A 26,126-nucleotide genomic window follows, 5' to 3' on the forward strand; every position below is an offset into this window, starting at 1 on the left:
CGCAACCTCTATTCAGCGAATAGCAGACTTTTTAACCTCTTCCAGTGACAAGAAATGTTTGTTCTGTTTCTGCCATTAAAGGCTACAGGGTGGCCCAGAGTTTGGTGTTACGCCTTAGAGGTATCGATTTCTCTCTCCTGGGAACTTTCCTTGCTAGTTAAGGGTTTGAGCAGTCGAGTTCTCCTACAGAGCTCGAGCCTCTGACGTGGGATGTTTCCTTGGTTCTCAAGAGCTTCATAAGAGTCCATATGAGCCACTGCGTCACTCATCTAACAGGAACTTGACGCTCAAGACAGATTTCCTTCTGGTCTTGGCATCTTCCAAGAGGGTTGGAGAGCTCCACGGTCTAAGCTATGATGTGAAGCACCACCAGGGGTTGGGGGTTGGTGTCCTTTGAATTTGTCCCGGAGGGCAATTTGTGGCCAAGACCCAAAATCCCTCTGTGCACGATGACAGATTCACTTCGTTTTCCATTCCATCACTTAATGACTTTGTGGATGGTGATGCTCAAGAGCTTTTGTTGTGCCCTGTCCGGCCCTGCATTGCTATATTAAAAGGACTTGGCACCTTAGACCAGGCTGCCGCAGACTTTTTGTTAGCACAGGTGGTATGAAGAAAGAGGTGTCTAAGAATACTATCTCTTTTTGGATACAGGAAGCCATTAGACAGGCATACTTGACTCTTGATGATTCCACCACCACGCCTGTGCAGGCTAGAGCGCATGACGTTAAGGGGTATTGGTCCCTCTCTGGCTTTCAAAAAGAACTTGGCTATACATAAGAGTGCTGAGCGCTGGTACTTGGTTATGCCAGTCCATGTTCACCTCTTTCTATCTTAAGGACGTTGCTCACAGATCTGCGGCCACGTTTTCCCTTGGTCTTGTGGTGGCTGCCCAACAGGTTGTGTAACTCTAGTTGCCCTTAACAGGGCACTTTTATATCTTACCTAAGATGATTGTTTGGATGAGAGATGAGAGTTGGATGGTCTCCTTCTTTCTCTTGTAACTTTCCTTCTTCCTTCCGGCGGTTTAAGGAATAGACATGTCATTCGCTGGACTGGTCTGATACAGATGAGAAAGGTAGTCATACTGATAGTGTGGTCGCTTAATATACAAATACAAACCCTCTATTCGGTAGCATAGTGCTCGACTCCTTGGCAAGGAGTTGGGAGTAGTACAAACCCCCTGGTGTATTGGTTTGCTATTGGACAGTCAAAGTTTCTCTTTCTGGTTCCCTATAAAATAAGGTTCTCCCATATATCATTAGTACGTCACTCAGGGTCTGAGTCGTTAGATATCAATTTATCTAGCTACTCAATGGGCTTCAGTCCCTCTCCAGAAGTCATTTCTTCTGGAAGCTGAACTGGTGGGCTAGGCCCCGGCTGGTTTAGGATGTCTTGTACCTACCCTCCAAGTATGAGTCTAACCACTCTTCACCCGATCTATGCAAGTGTTGCCAGATATCACAAGATTCCTTACTTTCATCTGTTTTTTGAAACCGGATCCAGCTAGGCGGTAGAAATGATCTTATTGTTAAGACCTCAGGTTTTGTAGCTATGAAAAATACAAATTGTCTTAGAAAATTTCTCATTTTAAGATAAATTTAATTTCATACTTATTAATAACAATAATTTTCTAAGCCCAGTAAATGCAATTTTTTTTAATGCTATCATGAAAAGGTCTATGTTAAAACATTCTGGCCCTTTCAAAAATCAACAAATAAATAACCTTCTTTCTATATTACATTTTCCAGTTCAAAGATCACTGAAAGTAAAAACTTTCTTCTGGTAAAACCTTGCCATTTTGTTATGTTAACCCTCTTACGCCGATGCGGTAAAAAAAAATTGTCTCCCGTGTGCCGGAGGTGTTTCAGAGTGAGCGCGGAAGCGGAAAAATATTTTTTTCAAAAAATCACAGCGCACTTAGTTTTCAAGATTAAGAGTTCATTTTTGGCTCCATTTTTTTTCATTGGCTGAAGTTTAGTATGCAACCATCAGAAATGAAAAAAATTATCATTTATTTCATATATAAATAATGCAATATATGGATAGCGCAAAAACGAAATTTCATATATAATTGTATTTAAATTGCGCTGTGCGCAAAACGGTTAAAGGTAACAAGTTACTTTTTTTTTCATTGTAATGTACACTAAATTGCGATCATTTTGGTATATAAACACATTGTAAAAACGATAAAGCAACACAGAGAAAATATTATCACAAAATAATGCATGAATTCGTAAAGCGCGGACGTAAACAAACAAATAAATTTTCAAAAATTCACCATAAAAAGGATTTTGACGTTAGGAAAAATCTATTTCTGGGCGATTGGCTCGTGTCGCCAGCGAAATATCCTTTAATCTATTATTTCTAGGGTAAATGTACTAACACATACCAGAGAATAAATAAAATAAAGAAAAAGGTCAGTACAACTGACTCGCTCACCCTCTAGGAGGGCGTCGGTATGAACACTATGGCGCGGTGAGACCACTACCACGAGCCAAATGCCAATAGAAATCTCCCACTACAAAACCCTCCAAGAGGGGAGCCGTCCCACAGAGGGAGCAGCTCGTACTACTGCTACACCATCCCATGCTTGCGACTGCTGCGCCTCTAGTGGCCATCCTGAAGTTAGCAGACAATCTTGAGCGAAGGGATGGGTAGGGGGGGTATTTCGCTGGCGACACGAGCCAATCGCCCAGAAATAGATTTTTCCTAACGTCAAAATCCTTTTTCTGGGCTCAGCTCGTGTCGCTTGCGCGAAATCGTACCAGAGAAACAGCACAAGATTGTAAACAAAGTAAATAAAATATAATAAAACAAAATAGGTCTCAAATAAAAGATATAAAATAAAATAATGAATATAATTGCTAAAAGATACAAGTACACAGTAAAATAAAATAGAATTATGCTTAAATTACCCTTAAATCTAATTATGTTAATAATATAAGGTAATTTACATATACAAATAGGTACAATTATTACCTATCATAACAAATCTGTGTAACAACATGTATCAAAAATAGAGATAGCAATTTAGCATAAATATACATAAATATTTGATCAATGATAAAATAATATATCTAGGAATGTATATGACTTAATATACAAAACCCGTAACCATTGCACTATGATGTATCCCCTAGCATAAAAATAAGGGGATAACATCTATGAGATTAGTATGGTGATCAGATGTGAGTGTCCCTAACCAGACAAGAGGGGCACTATACGTTTGAACACTGTCGGCGATTTCCAACCGGTATACTTCTTTAAATCAGCAAAATTCATATGTTGGAAATAATTAATTGAGGTGGCTACTGCCCTGACATCATGTGCTTTGGAAAGGAGTCAGGATTGGCTTGTTTGATAAAGTACAGGATTTGTTGCCTGATGCCTTTAGTGGATAAAGTACCACCTTTTTCCCTCCTAAAGAGGGGCCCTGATGAGGAAGAGGAGGTCCTGGATAGAAAGGCTCGTAAGGTTGAAACCGGACAAAGGGAAACAACTTGTGGAAGGGGTAGTACCTTCCAAGGTTCCCCCCTCATCAAAGGATCTTCATTCTTTGCTAAAAAGCTACGTTCCGGAGAAAGTAGTACTTCCCCTGTGGGAAGGAATCGAACATGATCCGGATCCCTGGATAAAGCCGACAGTTCTGAAATTCTTGCTCCTGAAGCTAGGCTTAATAAAAACAGAGTTTTCCTTAGGAGCATCATAAACGAGCATGTGTCATTATCGGTTTCTGAAGCCAGTTTTAGAACATCGTTTAAGAACCATGAAACTGACGTAGGCCTGACAGAGGGCCTAAGTCTAGCACATGCTTTAGGAATAGACGAGAAATAGGTATCTGTCAAGTCTATATTAAATCCAAATTGAAATATCTTTTTCAATGCTGACTTGTTTGTCGTAATCGTGCTAGCTGCTAAACCTTTTTCAAATAACGATCTGAAAAAGGATATAGCAGAATTAACTGTCATGATTCTGATATCAGACTCTCTCAGGAAGATTGCTAACTTTTAGACAGCAGCATCATACTGCCTCAAAGTTGAATCCCTTTTATCGGATTCCAAGAAAAGAATATTCTGAGGGTCAATATTCGCATCTCTTTTTGCCGCAAACTTCATGAAATCCATAAAGTTAGGGTTTTGAGAATCCCTGAGGAAGCGAACACAGTCTTCGTTTGTACTGACTGGGAGAGCTTGGGACTGGGGATCCGAAGGGGACGAAGGCCCAGTTCCAGGATCAGGGGGTACCAATTGCTCTTCGGCCAGTCTGGGGCTACTAGAGCCACTTGACCCCTGAATGTCCTGAGTTTGTCTAGAACCTTCATAAGAAGATTCACTGGAGGGAAGACGTAAATCTTCTCCCAGTTGTTCCAGTCCAGAGCCAGGGCGTCTGTGGCGTAAGCCAGAGGGTCCAGGTTGGGGGCTACATAACACGGTAGTTTGTGATTCGCTTGTGATGCGAAGAGATCCACCTGTAGCCCTGGGACTCTTTGAAGGATCCATCGGAACGAACTCTCGTCTAGAGACCATTCCGACTCTAGGGGTACTGATCGGGATAGGGCGTCTGCTATGACGTTTCTTACTCCAGCTATGTGGGTGGAGGAAAGATGCCAACTGAATTTGTCTGCCAGGGAGAAGATGGCTATCATGACGTGATTTAGATGACGTGACTTGGAGCCTCCTCTGTTTATGCAATGTACTACCACTGCGCTGTCCAAGACTAGCTTTATGTGGGAGTACCCTCGGTGGGGGGGGCGTAATCTTTTCAGAGTCAGAAAGACTGCCATTGCCCTCCAGTACGTTTATATGGAAAAACTGACGGAACTGGGGTGACCAAATTCCTTGCACTATTTTGACTTGGGAGTACCCTCCCCAGCCGCTTAAGGATGCGTCTGTGTGGATGGTAATCCCTGGTGGAGGGAACTGAAGAGGGACTGACACTGACAGATTCTTGACTTTCGCCCACGGCCGAAGCCGGTTCTTTAGAACCAGAGGTACTGAGGATAGCTTGTCCCTGGACCTGACATTTGCCCGAGAGCGCCAGATCCTGGTTAGATCTTTCAGTTTGGCTTTCATTAGGATGTTCGTTACTGAAGCAAACTGGAGAGAGCCGAGGATCCTTTCCTGAGCTCTTCTCGATGCCAGTTTGTGACTTAGAGATTGCTTGACTGACTTCGCTATTTCTTTCCTTTTGGTGGACGGAATCGACAGAGTGTGTGAGGATAGATTCCATTGAATGCCTAGCCACTGAAAGTTTGACTCTGGGGTGAGTCTGGACTTGGATCTGTTTATCTTGAATCCTAGATACTCTAGGAATCGATTCCACTTTCAGTGTGGCCTTGTTAGCATTATCCTCGACTGATGGGGCCCAAAATTCAACCAATCGTTCGAGATACGCTACTACCATAATCCCTTGAGCTCTGAGCTGTTGCACTACTACTTCCGCTAGCTTCGTGAACACCCTGGGTGCCACGTTGAGCCCGAACGGGACTACCTTGAAGGAGAACGTCTGGTCTCCTATCTTGAACCCCAGATACGGACGGAAGTGTCTTGCAATAGGGATATGATAGTAGGCGTCTGTAAGATCGATAGAGGTGGTGACGGCCCCACGGGGAAGTAAGGTCCGCACCTGTGAGATCGTGAGCATCTTGAACTTGTCGCAGCGGATGGCTAAGTTTAAGCGGGACAAGTCTAAGATTACCCTTCTTTTGTTTGAGCCTTTCTTCGGGACGCTGAACAAGCGACCTTGAAATTTTAATCTTTTGACTTTGACTATAGCTCCTTTCTGAAGGAGGTCCTCTGCGTATTCTGTCAATTCCTTGGAAGGAAGTTGACGGAAAGGTCTGGCTGGAGGTGGGTTCGTCAACCAGCTCCAACCCAGCCCTTTTGACACTATGCTCTGAGCCCAGTGGCTGAAGTTCCACCTGTGGCGAAAGTAAAACAGCCTCCCTCCTACCTGAAGTTCCTCATTGGTTCTGGTAACCCCCTCGACCTCCTCTGAAGTGCTTTCCCCTATTGAAGGGGCCTCCCGATCCTCTCCCACGAAAGGACCGCTTACCTCTGCCTCCCTTGTTCGAGCGGTCATACTTCTGAGAAGCTTGACTCTCGAAGGCTGGATTGTAAGCTGGAGAGATGGCGTATGAGGTGGAGGGTTGAGGCTGAGGGGATATCACATAAATAGGCTGTGATTGGCCTTTAGCCGTGGAGGGCTGAGCTGTCTGCACTAACGGCACTGTAGGAACTTGTTGAGGGAAGCGCGGCTGCTTCTTTTGGTAAGGTTGGAAACGTCTAGGCTTCCTTTGTCCCTTACCTTTTGGTGTTAAGTCTTGCCTTCTCCTAGCCGTAAGACCCCAACGGTCCTTAAGGCTTTGGTTCAACCTTGTAGCCTCCGCTTGTACTTCCTTTACCATCGCCTCTGGGAAGAGATCTGCGCCCCAGATGTTGGAAGAAAGTAACCTATTCGGCTCATGCCGAATGGTTGCCTCTAGCAATACATGCTTTCTACAATTTGTTCTAGCAGTGGCAAACTCGAACATGTCTGACTGCACCGTTTGAGTCAGGGCTTTGGTCATAAGCTTAAAAATTGGTTCTGAGCCATAAGCCATGGTTGCTACCTCAGACATAGCCATCAAGTTGATTGACCTGGCTAGTCGTGTCTTCGAGTCAAACTCTGCCTGAATAAGACTATCAGGGAGCCTGGGCAGCTTTCCACCAAACTGCTCCATAGCACAGTCAGGTTTGAGTTTGCCAGCTGTGAAAGTGTTAGGCAAGTCCTCCCATAATTCTCCAATTGAAGGGAGCAACGGAGAAGTGGGGTCTGCTTCTTTTAGCTGAGGCATAGGTTCTCCTTTCTGAGCTGCTGAGATGGTCGACCTCGCTATCTTGGAAAGGAAAGGGAGCGGGGTACCTCCGTCCATCGTGAAAATGGTAAAGGGACTTTTGAATGGTTGGATCTTGGTATTCGAGCAGTCCATGTCATCCAGACATCTAAGCCATTCTCGTTGGGCTTGGTCCCGAGAATAGAGGACTGTCTCTTTTGGAACCTTGTCATCTCTAACCATAGCCGAAGGCGTGAGCCTAGCGTAGCCTATGAAGGGAGCCTGCAGGCCTTCCGGGTAGAACTCGAAGTCCTCTATTCTTCGAGTTCCAAACTCCGGTATGGAGATGAGACCATCTTGGAAGGGAGCGTATGACGCTACTCTCCAAGGATTGTTCATGGAGAAAGCGGGCACGAGTCATATGACGGGAAGCTGAGATCCACTAGCGTTAGAGGTTGAGGGAGAGGACAAGAGGGGCTTCTCTTAGCCGGCTATATGTGTCCTGAGAAGTTATCCTGTCCGACAGACGAGATATCATATGTTCCATACTCGTCTTAAGGGAGCCTACCAAGTCGCCCACCTGTTGTAACAGGCCAGCATTAGTCTCCAGAGCCGGCGCTGCTGCGGAGGTGGAGGGGAGACTTTGAATAGGCACCAAAGGTAGTGGAACTGGTGATACTGCCGGGGTGCGGGATTTCTCCTTAGGCTTACTCTTGGAGGACTTTGAGCCGGAGCTAGACCCTTTAGACCTGTCTGGGCCGGGATTACGAGCCGGAGACTTACGCGAAGAAGAAGACGAAGACGTCTTCTTCGAGGACGATGACGTCTTAGTCAAGGTCATATGTTTAGACTTGATCTTAGGCCTAACCGAAGCCTCTGGAGGAGTATATAACTCCTCACCGGTAAAGCCTGGGAAGGATGGTGAAGTTGCAGGGGTAGAAGAAACAGTCGCTCCCAAGGGGGACCCTTGGGCACCTGCATTACTTACCTCGACCAACAGGTCGTCTATACCTACCATAGGTTCAACATTTATATCCAGGGTTGCGACATCCGTGGAGATATCCTGGTCTTGTTCAGTTAAGGAGGCCGCCAGCTGTTGTTGGATAAAAGCAATAGAGGGGTCCGCCTCTACCGGGTCGACGTATCCAGTCGTCTTGCCACCGGGGAAGATTAACAGAGCTAAACGCTTCTCCAGTATGTAGGGCTGACCCTTGGCGGCGTTCTTGCCAAAACCTCCGACCCAGGCCCGCAGGGTAGCCAATACCGTGTCTCTTACTGCCGGAGCCTGTAAGAGAGGGTATATTTTAGATTTAAGAAGCACTTAAAACTAAAACTTAGAGTATAACTTAAAGTAGATGCCTTAAGTTAAAGAAAATATGAAAACTTAAGTACTAAAAGAAGCGGAGCGGCATGCGGAGATGGAATACTTACGCCTTCCAAAAGCTGGCTCACCAGATCGTAACATATGGTACACGTCTCATGGTACCAGACCTGGATGTCCCCGTGCGGAGTCGCGCATGGAGCATGGGACCGGCAAACTTCGTGTCCACAGGGGTCCTGAAGTGTAGCGGAACATCCCGGATGCTCAAAGTTGGTGGCCTGTAAGTGGGAAGACACATGAGTATCTTAAAGGGGTAACACTTACAGACTAAGGACAAAAGAACTCCGTTACGTGGCGGAGCTCGGAAAAAATTTGGGCATAACCCCTCCCTGCATTGCCTGAATAGGCTATAATCCCGGAGAGATCCGGTAAATACAAGGGAGGGGTGGTGATGGTTTAAGAAACTTAAGATAAACTTAAAGATAACTTAAACCTATAGCAAGTGAACCGGACTAGGTCCAGTGAAGCGGAGTGTAGTAACTCAGCAATACGGTACGGTTAGTAAAGACCCACTGTATGCTCCGGTCCAACTACGGTGGACTATACCCTTACGCTGGATACCAGAACTCCGGTAGGGAGGAGAACTAGTAAGGAGGGAAGGGCGAGATGACATACAGACTCGCACTAACCCGCTGTATGCTCCGGTCCAACTACGGTGGACTATACCCTTACGCTGGATACCAGAACTCCGGTAGGGAGGAGAACTAGTAAGGAGGGAAGGGCGAGATGACATACAGACTCGCACTAACCCGGAGCGACAAGGAAGTAACGGAGGGGGGGGAAGGCCAGAGCCCCCCACAACGTACCACCCGGCCGAGCCGAGAAGCGGAGAGGTCGGAACCAGTCAGGTACTGTCGGACTCCCAGGCCCCTCCGGTGGAGGGGGAGGGGGAGGCAGGCTCGGGCATGCTGGGCGAGCAAGGACAGACCGACCCACCCCCGCCCGACTCTATGGTAGAGCGGGAGAGGAGGGGAGGGGGACTGGCAGGCGTCTGGCTGGCTCGTGATCACGTAGTGACCACGAGGCGGTAAACAAGGTACGGTAACCAAGCCTAGGCCAACCAGCTGATCAGAGAGAAGCTATCGAGAAGCAACCAGGACTGAAAAGCGGTAGCATATAGGCCCATAGGGCTAAAACCAACTGATCAGAGAGAAGCTATGAGGAAGCGACCGCGTATGAATGCAACGGTAGAGTAGGCTCTACGAGCCAGGACCTAGGCTAAGCCAGACGCCAACTAACCTAATAATAACAAAGCATATAAATATAATATATAATAAAAATGAAAGAAAGAATGTAAAATAGCAAGAGAAAAAATCCAGGAGTGTGCGACTAGCCCGAAGGCAAGTCTACCACTCAAAGCTAGTCAGAGGCCGATACTAAGAACCTGGACTAGGGTCTGGATAGAAAAAGCCTACATAAGGTGAAATACATACATGTATAACAACTTGAGTAGGCGTAAAAGAGCGGATAATCAAAATAGAGCGTAAAATAATAAGGGATGTTCTAGGTATGGGAGACCAAGAACGAACCCCACATGAGGCAGGACCATGCTGCCATGCTTCCAGCCCCCGAGACCGTATCTATACCTAAAAAACGGCAAATATCGTCTCGGGGACGGAAAAAACACGCTAACCGTAAATACTGAGTACTTAACTTAGCTGCTGCAATAGCTGCACGCTCCATTATGGAAAATCCGAAGAAAGGGCACAAAAAACACAGAGCGAAAAATAACACGTGCGACTCGTGTGAGCTAACTGAAAAGGATGGCCACTAGAGGCGCAGCAGTCGCAAGCATGGGATGGTGTAGCAGTAGTACGAGCTGCTCCCTCTGTGGGACGGCTCCCCTCTTGGAGGGTTTTGTAGTGGGAGATTTCTATTGGCATTTGGCTCGTGGTAGTGGTCTCACTCGCCTAGTGTTCATACCGACGCCCTCCTAGAGGGTGAGCGAGTCAGTTGTACTGACCTTTTTCTTTATTTTATTTATTCTCTGGTATGTGTTAGTACATTTACCCTAGAAATAATAGATTAAAGGATATTTCGCTGGCGACACGAGCTGAGCCCAGAAATCTAAATTTTGTCCTAGAGACTTCCAATTTCTTTCAAAATGAAGAAAAATGATTGAATATTACTATACGTAAGAGTATTAGCTTACAATTGCAGTTTCGACCATATCTGACGAGTTAAAGTTGACCAAATGTCGAATTTTTTATATAACATTTTATATGCAATTATTTCGGAAATAAGAAAAGCTACAACCTTCAAATATTTTTAGTTTTATTCTACATAAAATTGCACACATTTTCATATATAAAACTCTATGAAATGCCAAATATAGAAACGGAGCAAATATTCCGAGAATGGTACGTACGCATTTCGGAGATTTGTGACGGAGAATCCACGCGCGGAGGGAAGGAAAGATTTTTGTTTAAATTCACCATAAATCTAAATATTTTGCTAGAGACTTCGAATTTGTTTCAAGACGAAGATAAATGACTGAATATACTAAAGTATAAGAGTTTTAGCTTACAATTGCGTTTGCGACCATTTCCGTAGTCAAAGTTGACCGAATGTGGTGTTTTTTTTCTATTTATCGTGATTTATATGCAAATATTTCAAAATGAGAAAAGCTACAACATTCAATTATTTTTGGTTGTATTCTACATGAAATTGCGCACATTTTCATATATAAAACTTTATGTAACGGCTAATTTAAAATGAAAAGGTGCAAACATTACCACAATCGCAAGTATGATTTTTCGGAAGAGTTACAGCGCGACATAAAGAAAATGTTATTTTTTTCATAAATTCTCCATAAATCGAAATATTGTTGCAAAATGAAGGTAAAAGCTTGAATATTACTAGAATATAAGCGTTTTAGCTTACAATTGCGTTTTCGACCATTTCGGTAGAGTCAAAGTTGACCGAAGGTTGAAATTTTGGCAATTATCGGTTATTATATGAAAATATCTCAAAACTGATAAAAGCTACAACCATGGGTTGTTTTTAGTTGTAATTGTGCATGAAATTGCGCACATTTCCATATATAAAACTTTATATAATGGCTAATTTTAAAATGGTGCAAACATTACCACAATCGCACGTATGATTTTTTTCGGAAGAGTTACTGCGCGGACATAAGGAAAAAGTTTTTTTCATAAATTCACCATAAATCGAAATATTGAGCTAGAGACTTCCAATTAGTTGCAAAATTAAGGTTAATGATTGAATATTACTAAAGTATAAGAGTTTTAGCTTACAATTGCGTTTTTCGACCATTCGATAGAGTCAAAGTTGACCGAAGGTTGAAATTTTGGCAATTATCGTTATTTATATGAAAATATCTCAAAACTGATAAAAGCTACAATCATGAGTATTTTATTGTTGTATTCTACATAAAAATGCGCACATTTTCATATATAATACTTCATGTAACGGCTAATTTACAATGGTACAAAAATTATGTCAATGTGACGAAATAATTTCCGAGATGTGTCACGACACTTTTTAGTGTGGCAAGAAAGAAATTCGCGCTTGCGCGCCTGCGTAACGATTGTAAACAAAACAACACCTTATTGATCCGTGAACTCCCAGCATCCCCCAAGGCGGCGTGATTCAAAAGTTTTAGGCTGGTAGGCCTATAAGTATTTTCGCGAATTTAAAAAAAAAACTTTTGTAAGTCGACGTAAAATAGTCCAGTCGGCACACGGGAGACAAAAATGTCGACGTAAAATACGTCCAGTCGGCGTAAGAGGGTTAATATGTACTGTAATTTAAATTCTAATCCAATAAGCTTCTGTATCATTTTCAAAAACTTTGAAAACCATGGCCTGATCTAATTATGATTCAATAAGTGTTGAAAAGGATTCAGTAATTACTGATGAATTATGAATGGATGTAACCTCAAACCATAAAAAGTTATACCCAATTCTATAGAAGCTACAACTAAAGCAAAATTTATGAACAGTTTATTAAAAAAAAATATTGCATCTAACATACAAACTTTACAAATAAGTCGCAAAACCCAGGTATACTACTGTGTTATTCATTATATCCTGCAGGGTAAAGAAAGTTTTGTGCCATCAAGTGGCCTTCAAAAAAGAACGTAACATCTTAACTCTGGCAGAGTACATCATCATCAATCACTTAACATTTTTCAAGACCATCAGAAAGGATCAGAAGTGCTACATATAGTAATGAGGCATGAGGCTAAATTTCAGCACACTAATACTATTTACTCTGATTAGTTTAGCAAATATTGGCACCCATTCTTCCATTTCAATTCATTTAAAGTGTCATTAATACTCATTCATTTCATTAACCAATCAGAACCTATGAATCACATTTATACTCTTTTAAGGTTCCCTACTTGCAATAGCAACATCAGACATAACAATTATATTTGATAATTTTTTAGAACACTAAAAATATTCATTGGTATAGGTTTCCTGAAATTTTAGATATCAATCATAAGGCTCCCTAAATCTGCACAGATCAATGTGACATTTTTGTTCCATTATTGTTGAAAAGCTATTTATCCCTTCTGCAGTTTCCCTAGATCTATACCTTTTAGGAAAGCCTGTTACAGATTATGATTTGACTATCTCTGATAGATGTCCTTTTCGGCTGCTTCCAAAAGCCTCTTATTTCAGTGTTCCATTGACAACTGAAATCTGGTAAGTGTTTGCAGAATAAACAAGGACAAATGGCAATAAACAAATATAGGCTATACAAGAATCTGAAATTTGCATTTAGAAATGTGCAAAAGGATATAGAGAATATTATAATTAATGTAAACATTTTCAAACAGATAAACTTTGATTCAAAGCTAACAAAACTTCCAACACAGGATACAACTGAGAATATTGTATACGAAAAGCTTCCAAACATTACCCGGAATACAGAGAAACCCTTTGACACTGTACCATCATCATACAAGGAGCCTACAATTAACCAAGTTACAATCATTCATGATATGTCTGGGCTTGAAAGAATTAACACCCACCTACAAAATAAAAAGCTAAATAGCAGACAAAAATAGAGGTCTCTAAAGATATATGATGGTTATCAAATGCAGTATGTATTCTGTAAATTGATAAGGTTCTCTGTTGAGCACTCTTGCTGAAGACTGATTCATTAGCATAATGCCTACCCATATCCTAAGGGGACTAAATAGATATGGGGGTTTTCCATAGGTTCAATGATTTTACTGTACTAAAAAAAACTGAACAACACAAGAAAGACAGCACCATACCAAAATCTTTACGCACACCCAGTATTAATAATTTTACATGCCTTAAGATAGGATTAGACGTAATCCTCTGGGTTACCCACTTACTGCTATAACCAATATAATTATCAAAATAAAGAGATTTTACAAAACAGGTTCAAATCTTAATATATATCATGCTTTTATAAGGCTCTCCATAAAGGCTTTCTTCTCAATGAACTATGAAAATTGAAGGTAGGTGGGGTTAATCATGGTGTGGAAAGGCAGAAAAAATACAGCTGGGCCAAAGGGATTCTCCAAGAACCTTTGGTGTTATACCACCACAGTGTGATAAGGAGCTCTTATGTACAACTGAAAGCTCAAGACCATGAAGAACAGCAACATTCAATTCTATGTGACTCTCAAGGCATATACAATTCTTTATCAATGGAATAAATAGTAGTATACATCAAAGAATTTGGTCTCATAAGAGAACTGAATGCTAAAACCAAACACTGGCAACATCACACCCACTCATCTTAAGTCCTTAAAATTTATTTCTAAATTCTCTTTTATAACAACTGTCTACAATCAACATTACTCTATCTAAATTAATTCAGTAAATCAATTTCTACATTCAATACTGTTAGTTACAACAGTGAATAAAGACTGCTTGTCCTTCCAGCACAAAAGCTGCTATAAAGTTCACTAAAAAGCAAATACAAAGCACCCAGTGATACCTCAACTATCTTGGCAAGATTAGTTATTTCAAAACTGAATAACAAAACATACTGGACTAATTTTTATTATAACTAAAAATACTACATGCGAAGTTCAATCTCATTTCAGAAACTACAAAAAACTAAATGGCTTCAGTGTTGAGTACCAAGCATGTTAATGTCCTTGGTGATGCTATGAAATAACTGATATCCTTCACAGGTTGTGCTTCTCCCTTGAATATCAAAGTCAGGTTCATTTAAATCTGGCATTCAAGACTGCTAAAAGTCATGCCTGTAAAGAGATTTTTGTTTGTACCATTCTCTTGTAATATATTTAATGTCAATAAACTACATATGTTGGACCACAAGTGTTAGCTCTTCAGTAGCAGTAACCCTTCCCAAGAAAAAAGCAACAGTTCTTAATTAGGAGACAATTCTAGTGAAAGACAAAACAAGGAACTTCAGTGTGTAGTGCTTAAGACTGTCAGAGAAATTATACTGTGACAAGGCTTTTCATAATTATATAGAGTTATGAAGTATTTTGAAAAAAAAATTAAGCCTCCCACAAACCCAAACACACAGTCAAGAGCAGTTGGTGATGGCAGATAGCATGGCCCTTTGCAAAAAGCTTGCATGCCTCATGCTGCCCAATAGGTAAACCAACCTGTTTTAGTTTCAGCAACCTCTTGTCACCCGAATGGCCTCCACCAAGCCTAATATCACCATCGAAATCCTGGTATTTCATAAAATCAAGCATTACTCCTCATATCACAAGCTACAGAGGCATCATGAGGACTAGGGTATCAACTCTACAGATTTAAGCCCATCTTTTGTTACATTCAATTACATAATACAGCCATTTAAGGTAGTTAACAAATTAAACAGTTAAATTGCACTGGTTAGAGAGAGATACCAGGTTCTAAAGTAGGGTAATTTTTGCAGTAACTGAAATCAACCATAAAGGACAATGGCCTTATGAAAATTATACTATACAAATTACTAATATTAGAATAACAGTATAAAAAGGACAGTATTCTATGACCAAAATACATATCTACTATAGCAATGTTGCCTAGTCTCTAGCTTACAATGCTATATCAGATATAATTAGGAATAAGCAGCTTCATGTTAACAAGAATATTGAAGGAAAATCCAGGAAAAAAATAAACTAGGTAATCTGAATATACCAGTAAGTATAAGGATCAAGTATACTCATTTTATAATAATTTTCTGGGGTGGCCGTTTCATCATACGCTACTATCCCTAAAAGGTTCTTTAAACTCACTACCATGTACTAAAGTTTCATCTCAATCCCTTCATATTTGTTCCTCTATTCAAAACACACCCCAAATATTCCTAATACTACAGGTCTCTTATCTGTCAGGGAAGGTAGGGAAAGTAATCTCACTGCTTATGTAATGTCCGGACTAACAAGTTTATAACCAACAATAGCCTCTCTTCTTGATCTACTCTTGTTCTCCAGGTGTCTACCTTATAGAAGTTAGCTTTTTCCGAACTTACAAACTGTTTCATACATATCGCATGTAAGGCAACTTCAACCATTCAGTGAGAAAAAAAAAAAAAACATGGAATTCCAAACATTTACCTAATTATTGTTCAGTTGTTGTCACTGTCTAAAGTATACCCAAAATTATCTATTGTTTGCCAGTTTATCAGTGACAAATATCACCAATTATCTTTCAACATTCACTCAATACTTCCAATTTCACTATTTTGGTCACTGAGAGCTGAAGTATTCCTTACAGAAATTAAAAGGGGGTTTATGCTTGGGCTGTATATGATAACTGACATTCTTCTACTTATCCAGTAGTGAAACATGCATATTTCTTCATTGGCACTTACAAAACCCAAAGTTTCCATACTTCATGCTTAATCTGCAGTGACAAAAGGTAATACTCCACTTCTCCCAAGAGCAAAATTAAACATAAGCAATTAACAATCAAAATCAAAATATGAGTACTTCAAAATACAGAAGACAGTTGGCAGCTTCAATCATTCCGAATACAGTTTCTATTAATTACTGTCAAACACATGACCTCCATACAATAACAAATATGCCATAAAAAATTATCATAAGGCATTTCAAAATTTACTGTACTTATGAAAAAACTACCCACCTACATATCTGGAGTCATAAAATCCTGCACCACCACCATACACTACATTCCCATTTTAAATTTTTCCTAAAAATACCCATTAGAATATAATTATGTATGTATAAGCTATTCTATTTCAGAAAATGTACTTCTAGCAAGCTACAAGGAATGTTTTAATCAGGAGCCTACAGAGAGCATTACTGTGCTCTGGCCATTTCAATAAAAAACAGATGAATCAAGCTAATTTCCTTTTTAAGTTCAACTATACATAATATTGTACATACAGGCTTTAGTACTACTTTTAACCAATATTATCAATTTCCTTTTAAAAGTGGTTTTATTATAGTAGTATAAGCTATATACAAAACAAGATAATAGCAATTTCAGTTATAAAAAGGATCTATTGTGATGGTAAACTTATATTCAAAGAAACAAGCAAATGAAGATACTCTTACCCAAGAGAAAGTGATTATTTACTACTACCAAGTTTAAATTTAGGATCAATTTACTACAAGAGACCTGACATTCCTTAGCCCTTCATTCAAAAAGCATTTGTCCAATGAAAATGATGCCGAGATATTTAGTATACCAGGGACACAGCCTATATCAAAACCTTACACTAAATGTCTGTTGTTAAATATGTAATCTTATTTCTTGTTGTCAAATCTTATTTCTTTTCCAACTCCATGCAGATGGCAAAAAAATAAAAAAATATAAAAAAATGGAAAAATACAATCCTCATCCTCATGGACACGGCCATAGTTTTTCTTAAAAAAATATAAAACATATTGGAATTCAATGTCTAAAACAAGAGATAAGGTGTATATTTCACAAGATTTACCACAAACTCAACAAATTATGATATGAGCATAGATTTCACACACTCAAGAAACAAATCTAGACAACTTTTTTCATTACTTTCAGCATTTTATTCTAAAAACTCCAGCTAACAGCTATTACCCAATTTTTTCCTTGAGACCATAGGATAAAGACTGCAAACAGATTATCAATAAGTGCCTACCCATCAGTTACATACAAAACAACCTAAAGTACTGAACTACCTAAAAATGCTCAATATTCCCCAAAACAAGACTTTCACATACAGTCAATTTACTTCAATTTAAGGAAATATCCCAACCAGCTGAGAAGAGCCTCTGTTAGGCTCAGAGTTCTGGATAAACTAATCCTTTATAATAATAAGAAGGAAATATCCCAAAATCTTCAACACATCAACATTTCCAATTACTATAACCATGACACTGCATGTTCCATGAACAAAGATTTATTCAGTACCAACATTTCTTAATAAATGTTTGTTTTCTTTAAAGTGATGTGACTTATAAAACTAAAAAAAAAAATATAGAGGAAAAGGACTGGTTAAGTCATTCTAATTTGTTTTAAACTCTTCATGTAAGTGACCCCAATTTTTCAAACAATCTTATGACCATTTCACATGAACCTGAGCAATATTTTCAAAATAACTATGAAAAATTTATGTACATTAAACAGTATGTATACCATTTAAGATAGCAGTATTTCAGCTGGACCAATAAAGAATGTTTAGTTGAAATAAAAGCACTTCACACATACCTTACGTGACCCTGAGATTGGTGGAGGATCATTCCATCCTCGTGGAGTGGTGTTATCAAGAGCTGCAGGAGTCTTGGCTGGAAGTGGATCCCCGTACACAGGCCCCGATGGGGGAGCGCCATGGTAGAAGGGTGCTGCTCCTCCCATACCTGAAGGTGGGGGATTAGGAACACTACTTGGATTTGGCCCAGAAGCTGGGAGGTATGAAGATGTTGGAGGAGCTGCCTGAGCTGGATTAAGCATGTTAGGAGGCTGTGGTGCCGAGGTTTGATCGGCGACGTACCGACTCGCTGTGGCACCCCGACGAAAACCTATAAGGTGAGGAAGCAAGCAATTAAGCCCAGTCTTTTGGGGCTGGTGGAGTTACAGCAAGAAGTTTTAAATGAGTATTTTATTTACTTATGTCAAAGTTAATTCTTATATTCATCATGCTGCATTTATCATCCACTGTTATGAAACATGAAAATTATTTACATGTAATATAGCAAGAAAATCTACTTAACTATCCACAAAAAAGTTCTAAGGATTGATAAACCTGGTTCGTTAAAAGGACAAAAAAGCAAAACCACATATACAGTACCTACTATTTCCCATATACTAAAAAGAAAGAGCTTAAATTTACTTCCCAACAGAGGAAAAGATGAAATTAAATTTACAACATTTTCTATCATACAGGTTACAAGCTAATCTTTAACAAATTCACCTGAATGGAAGCTGCAAAATTTTTAATGCCATTTTTGTATATTACTGTTCTGTAATGTTATAAAAATATAGTTTTACTGAGCCTTATTACCCGATAGTTAAAACAGGATATACTAAAAAAGTCAGTCATCTAAGAGTAGCATTCAACTTTTTTAATTATGTGCCTGAAATCAATATCAAGGGGAATAGAAAATGAAAATATTCAACACAATGGTTCATGGCCTAGAAACTGAAAAATTTATGAAAATGTCTAATGAATTTCTGAACACATGTAGGCTACTGGTTTCTCTCTGGGGAGAACAAGTGTCTACATTTTTTCAGTTTATGTACATATACAAGACATCCCTCATGTGATAATGTTCCCTGACAAACATCTGCGTGTATGGTTCCATCACGATACTGTACCAAAATAATGCACATTACTGAGGAGAACTAATACTATCTGCGAGGGATCTTACAGTTGCGACAACTAAAATACAAAATACCATGGGTAAAGCATTCTTCATAACACTGCTCACAAGAAACCTCAACATAGTTAACTTTCTTTGTATGCTCTTAGTAAAGGACACCCTCCTCCTTAGCCCAAGAGGTCAGAATAAGTTTGAGATGGTTCAGGCATGTAACTACAAGAGGAGTATTAATTTGTCAGAGAAGTTAGGTGTAAATGGTTATTTAGCCATGGCTCTGGATAAGGCAAAAATTCAAACAAAGAGAACATTATACGGAAAGGAAAGTGGAGAGAACTCATCACTTCCAAAATCTCTAAGTCAGCTATGAGAAAACCTGGCACAAACAAATAATAATGTTGGTCATGAAATTTCTCTTATTTCTCTACACTTGATTGGGCCCAAGATCAATCTATATTAAAGATATTCATGCATCCTTACTTGGTACTCCTCAAAATAACATGAAGTGCCTTTCAAAGATAGTAGCAAATACAATGGCAATCATGAATTATTAGCAAATGACATGTTTTACTCCAAATAAAACTCAATGAAAAGGTAGAGTATTCAAGTGAAGGAGATTTAACGAAAGTAACAGACAGTTGATATCAACTGGATGTGTCACAAGTCATCGACTCTTCTTTTTTTCAGAGAGGTCTGTTGGATAGGCAATCTAATGTCCTTACCTTGCCCAGACCAAAAGAAAAAGAAAAGGGGGGGAGCAAAATGAGAAGAAATGAACCTAACAGGAAGTGGTAAAACCTGCCTTTTGAAACTGAAACCAGAAATTCAGCTTCCAATGTTGGCAATAGAGGGAAAGAAGAACTATCAATATCCACCGAGAAGATTGACTTCTTGAGATTGGTTCTGCATGAAACTTGATGAACACAAATTCAAACTTATTGATGTGCTCAAAGACCTACCAACTGCTGCCACAATCTCGTCAATTCATTGATAAGGTTACCAGCCCCTAGTATTTGAAAATCCACAACAAAATTTATAATCCCAAGAACTGGGTATTCACCCAGCCTATTGGCTAACTCAGGCTTTGTACTAGCCGCAAGTGGTTTTCGTGCCAGTAAACAGAATTCTGAATAGCTAAAAGTAACAATACGTAGTTACTTTAACAACACACACCAGTAATCTTCTCTTTTTTTACAGTAAAATTGTAAAAAAATCTCTTGATATTATCACCAACAAGCATAAACAATTTAGTTTCTCATATGGAAGTCTTATTCTGTTTTTGTATTTTCATCATGAAAAATACACACAGGTCATTATGGGAATAAATGTACCCTTGAATTAAATTATTATAAACAAAATATACAATACTACCAATACTAATAGAGAAACATGAGATTCAAGGTTAGGCTAACCCTGATGTTTCATATTAGGATTTTTGTTGGAATTCATGTAGCATAATATATAAAGTTCATTATGCTTAAAACCTAACACAAATGAGATGAACAAAAAATCTAAGTTAGGCACACAAGATGCTTGGTGGTCAACTGCACAAATACTTGTAGGCCAATTTTCTTGGAAACTTTCAGCCAACATCTCTAGCCCCTGGGGATCATGAAAATGACAGTAGTGAATACAACAGTTATATATGAGAGAGAGAGAGAGAGAGAGAGAGAGAGAGAGAGAGAGAGAGAGAGAGAGAGAGAGATTGGATGAGAGACGAGAGAGAGAGCTCCAAAGTATTAAAAAACACACTTCTTTACAGGCCACTCTACACCTGTTATATGTAATAACTGGTTAAATTGCTAGTTATGAAAACCATCTTAATATTGTTAAAATCCAACATCATGACAAAACTAAATGGATTGATCTTCTACAAGACTCTTCAAAGTTTAAAGCATAAGGCAAATTTACGAAATACTTAAAAAAAGAATTAGTGTTCAATAACATGCAAACCTCCATTAATATGATTTGGTTAAAATTCTTTTAGTTTTGACAGTAGCATTATTGCACAAGTCATTATTTCTGTTAATGTCATTATTGAATATCTGATGAATTTTCTTCTGTGATTGCAAGTTCACCAAAGCATTCTTGCTACCCAAGAGGAATGGCATCCTCACCTCTCCTGGGGTTGTTAGTCTGTTAATTTTTTAAAACAATCACAAAATCAAAATTATGCAGTCAAGTAGTATTGTTACAAGCAAGAGTGAGCACACTAAAATTAGAAAAATAGCAGAATACAGAATACACAACCAAAAATAGCAGGATAAAAAACATTTCATTATTATATACCCTTATGGCCACTACAGAACCCAAATAATTAAAACCTCAACTCTGTCTGGCATACTAAAAGCTGTCAAAAAAAGCATCACAAATTCAAACCAAGTAAGGTTTTGTGCCAAAATACTGGACAGAGGGATTGTAAAATCCAACTCCTATACCCACTTACTTTCCTTCTCTTTTTCATATGTTACATCTGGATAAGAAAATACATAAATAGAGTAGTATAGAACAGTGAAAAACCAAAAACATTCAAAAATACATCAAATGACAACCAGTGCAAGACAACCTTTGAAAATGTAAACGTGTGCAGGGACGTGTTGTACACAAAAATGAAGACAAAAGAATGGTGTGTGCTGGAATAATTAAACTTACATTAACTGGCCATTTTGCAGCCAGAGGTACCGCCACCAATCAGCCTCCCACAACGAAGTTGTGAAAATGAGCAAGTGTAAGTGAATTTCTCTTCCTAACACATGAATTAAAAGCTGGCTATCCATGAAACATTACATACACAGTGGCACCTCAACTTTAATGAACAATTCTGGAATCTGCCCCTTCCAGTACGTTAAGGAAATCCATCAAGTATTGAAGACTGGCATAAGGCCAACATGATACAGTACCATGGAACCATATGATACCCTGGAGGCAACTCACAGCAGACAGTATAGAGTAATTCAATATAAATTACTTAATTGCCTATCCTAACTGGTATTTGGAAACTATTTAAAATAAAATAATTTAATTATTCAGTTTCAATAAGATCTGCGAATACTTCCAACATTACATGTACATACCTGCACCTATTTATGCTTACAAGATGTGTTAGCTAACTTACAAAAAACTTATACAATATACATATATGAGAGAGAGAGAGAGAGAGAGAGAGAGAGAGAGAGAGAGAGATAGAGAGAGAGATCGAGAGAGATAGAGAGAGAGAGAGAGAGGAGAAATAGGAATAACTTATTACAAGCAGTGGGGCACGGTAGGTTATTAACCTGGAAACAAAGGTTACATTTATTCACCATGTGATGCCATACTTACTGAGTTATTCTTGAACATGCAAGCAGTCATCCAATTGGACAGACTAGTTTAGTCCACTGTCCAATGACCCTAGCTTACTTACAGGATTACTCTGATACATACAAAATATTTCTATTACATACTTTTATCAGACTAGGGTACATCCATTATGTAACAATCTGCTAATCTGAGGTCTATCTGGTGGAGGTGCCACTGTAACAGTTTTATCTCATATTGAACACTAACATAAACAAATATGTTTCCCAGTGTACTGGAAGGATGAAATAAAAATAAAAAAATCTTGAGCTAAAACTAGACAAGAATATTTATCAGCAACTTATGGCAATGTTTTCAAGCACTTGGTATGCTTCTTAAATGTTGTATATATACCAAAGATGTATACACCGTTATATGCTATCTTTACAATTCTTATATAAATAGGATTTACGAACCAACCCCCAAACTTCTTTCAGTTTTTCTTCTTGAAAATTGAAAAAGAAACCCACAAAATCATTGTGTATAACGTGTTTACTTCTAAGTACTACTTACATTTTATTTTACTCAACCACTCGAGGAGTACTTTCAGGCCCAATGTGGCCCATTTTCAAGAGATGTGTAGGTTGTCAGTAATTGAGTTGGAGTAAAATAAAATGTAAATATTATAAGTAAACACTTTATATACAGTGATTTTGTGGGTTTATTTTTCAATAGGATTTATATCACTTAATATAGTCTACTTTCTTTACAACTTCACACTTGGGTAAATTATGATTCATACAAATCTAAATGGTTTTGCTTCCAAACTTTGTCTTTTACTATTGAGGGAAAAGAAAGTATTAAAATCTCTTTTCTTATTGTATTCTCTATAATGAAGATTTGGATCATGTGGGTTTCTTCAATTATTCATTGGTCAACCGAGTATTCCAAGTTCAATGACCAGCCAGAATACTTCAGCACAACTTGAAATGAAGCCTACCATAAACTTCTTATCTAGTGTATTTTAAATTTTCATTATCAAATTCTTAATTCCATATAACTAATGTATGCATCACTAAGGGAATTTTGGTGATACAGTATTTAGAAAAATCATCTATAGGAATAGTTATGTTTAACATGGACAAATAGTAGCTAACATATCTGTCTACTAAAACAGCAACTTGATTCCCCTATTGAGAACAGGGATCAAATATTTCAGCATTTATATCTGTATATCTGTCTCATATAACAAAGAAATGAAAAAAAACTGGTTTTTTGCACTGGGTGGCAATGAAAATTGAAGGGTAAGCACTTCACTTTTAAATTGCAAATTCAAACATGCAATAAGATGTGGAAATACGTGAGGAAATGGAGTCCACTGAAAAAGGCTTGATTCAAAGAATTTTTAACTTCAAACTGGAACTAAACATAAAAGGGATGACTGTCTTGTCTGCTACAAAAAATCATCCAGCAAGATGTGAGGAGTGAAGCATAGAAATGATATTGGCTTTTGCAAATTTTTAAAGTAATTTTCACAATACAAGAACAACTCAAACTCTCCACTTACTTACTAGGATCTGCTCAAAACCAAATAAATACTGTATAAAAGGGAACTTGGGTAGTTTCAATAACCCATGCAGATCTAGGAATACCAATCACGCAGTTGAGAGAAAGACCTTACAGACCTTACATCTTGTCCTGGTTGCCCCAGGTCCCTCAGTGTGAGGCACCTCTAATGTCTACCAGAGTTGCTAGTATATCTTCCGGTATATTTTGCATCTTCCAAATCTTGGATGGTCTGGGATGCAGCTTAGATATTGTCAAGCTTATTCTTAAACACATCTACGCTCACTCCTGATATATTCCTCAGATGAGCTGGCAACGCATTGAATAGATGCTGCATTATCGATGCTGGTGCGTAGTGGATTAATGTCCTGTGTGCTTTCCTTATTTTTCCTGGTATAGTTTTGGGCACTATTAATCTACCTCTGCTTGCTCTTTCTGATATTTTAGCTCCATGATGTTTTCAGCAATTCCTTCTATCTGTTTCCATGCCTCAATTATCAAGTAGCGTTCTCTTCTCCTTTCCTGACTATATAATTTTAAGGATTGTAGTCTTTCCCAGTAGTCAAGGTCCTTAACTTCTTCTATTCTAGCTGTAAAGGACCTTTGTACACTCTCTATTTGTGCAATATCCTTTTGATAGTGTGGGTACCATATCATATTGCAATATTCAAGTGGACTACGAACATATGTTTTATAAGGCATAATCATGTGTTCAGCTTTTCTTGTTTTGAAGTGCCAACAACATTCCCATTTTTGCTTACATTTTGCCAATAGAATTGCTATTTGATCATTGCATAACAAGTTCCTATTCATTCATCACACCAAGGTCTTTAACTGCTTCCTTATTTGTGATTGTCTATTATTAGGTCCCCACCCTCTATTGCATATAGCTTTCCTTCTCTGTCTCCATAATTTATTGATTCAAATTTATCAGAGTTAAATACCATCCTATTTATCTCTGCCCAATCATATACTTTGTTAAGGCCTCTCTGTAGTGCGTTCCTATCTTTATCACAAGTAATTTCTCTACTTATTCTTGTGTCATTGGCGAAATTTACTCACTGCCGAGTCAACATTGCTGTCTATGTCTGCAATCATAATAAACAGTAATGTAGCTAACACCTACCTTGTGACACACCGGATATTACCTTAGCTTCATCCGATTTCTCATCGTTTGCAATAACTATCTGTTTTCTGTTGTGTTAAAATTCTTTTAACCATCTTCCTTCTTTATCCACTATATTATGTTTTCTAATTTTCTTCACTAATATATTATGGTCTACCTTGTCAAAAGCTTTTGCAAAGTCTAGATAAACCAACATCTGTTTTCATTTCCGCTTTTCATATTTTGTATATGTTCTCACGGTGGACTAACAGTTGGGTTTGTGTTACTTTTTCGGGTACGAAACCATGTTGTGCTATATTAAACAAATTATTTTTAATATCGTCTTTCTTCATACCCTTTCATTACACTTTCATAATATGTGATGTTAGACTCACAGGCCTATCTACTAACTACTTGCCTCTAGTCTTGATCCACTTTGAAAGTAGGGGTAATATATGCTAATTTGTGCTCATCATAAATCTTGCCTGTATCTACACTTTGTCTTAATAATATTTCAAGTGGCTTTGCGATATATGAACTACTTTCTTTAACAAAATAGCAGGGACACCAACAGGCCCTGCATGCAGAGCTCCATTTTTAATTTCATTAATAGCCTGCACAATATCAGCTTCATTAATATCTATGTCTGCTAGATATTCACTATTTTCGTCCCTTACTTCTATATCGTTATCTTCATTATCAATTCTAGGGATGAATTCTCTCTTATATCGTTCTGCCAATATGTTGCATATTTCCTTTTTTTCATTCGTTAATCTCCCTTCAATTCTTAGAGGGCCTATTTCTATTCTTCTTTTATTCATCTTTTTGCATCTGAGTATAATAGTTGGGTTTTGCTTGATATTTACTAGGGTTTTTTTTCTTTTGAAGTCCCATTTTCATTTTCCTTTGATTGTATAATCTTTTTGTTCCTGCATTTTCTATCTTACTTTTTAGTTCTATAACTTTCCATGCATCTTATTCTTTTGCAAGACCTTTTTCCCCACTTTCTTTCTGATTTTCTGGAACACGATCCTTCTGTCTCTTGGTATGCATGACTGATGTTTACTTTTCTTCTTCGGTATATATTTATCCACTATTTTCTCTAATATTTTATATAATATCTCCGTATTTACCCTTATATCATCACTTACGAAAATGTTATCCCAATCTTTGTTTAATTCTTCATTTATTTCATGACCATTTTATATTTCACTGTAGAAGTTGTATTTTCCATATCCTT

At 38.6% G+C, this 26,126-nt stretch overlaps 1 protein-coding gene and 1 long non-coding RNA gene across 2 annotated transcripts in view; one reads left to right on the forward strand and one right to left on the reverse strand.

Annotated features, from left to right (window-relative positions):
* Nucleotides 1–26,126, forward strand: part of LOC135197283 (protein transport protein Sec31A-like) — a 178,742-nt gene that overhangs the window by 113,120 nt on the left and 39,496 nt on the right.
* On the reverse strand, nt 14,786–22,060 carry LOC135199479 (uncharacterized). Its single transcript, XR_010311076.1, has 3 exons — nt 21,592–22,060; nt 17,831–18,141; nt 14,786–14,856 (listed from the first exon to the last, which is right to left on the reverse strand). It is a non-coding gene; the product is annotated as an uncharacterized LOC135199479 (long non-coding RNA).

Source organism: Macrobrachium nipponense, chromosome 23 (genome assembly GCF_015104395.2).
Source record: "Macrobrachium nipponense isolate FS-2020 chromosome 23, ASM1510439v2, whole genome shotgun sequence".
NCBI classification, from domain to species: Eukaryota; Metazoa; Arthropoda; class Malacostraca; order Decapoda; family Palaemonidae; genus Macrobrachium; species Macrobrachium nipponense.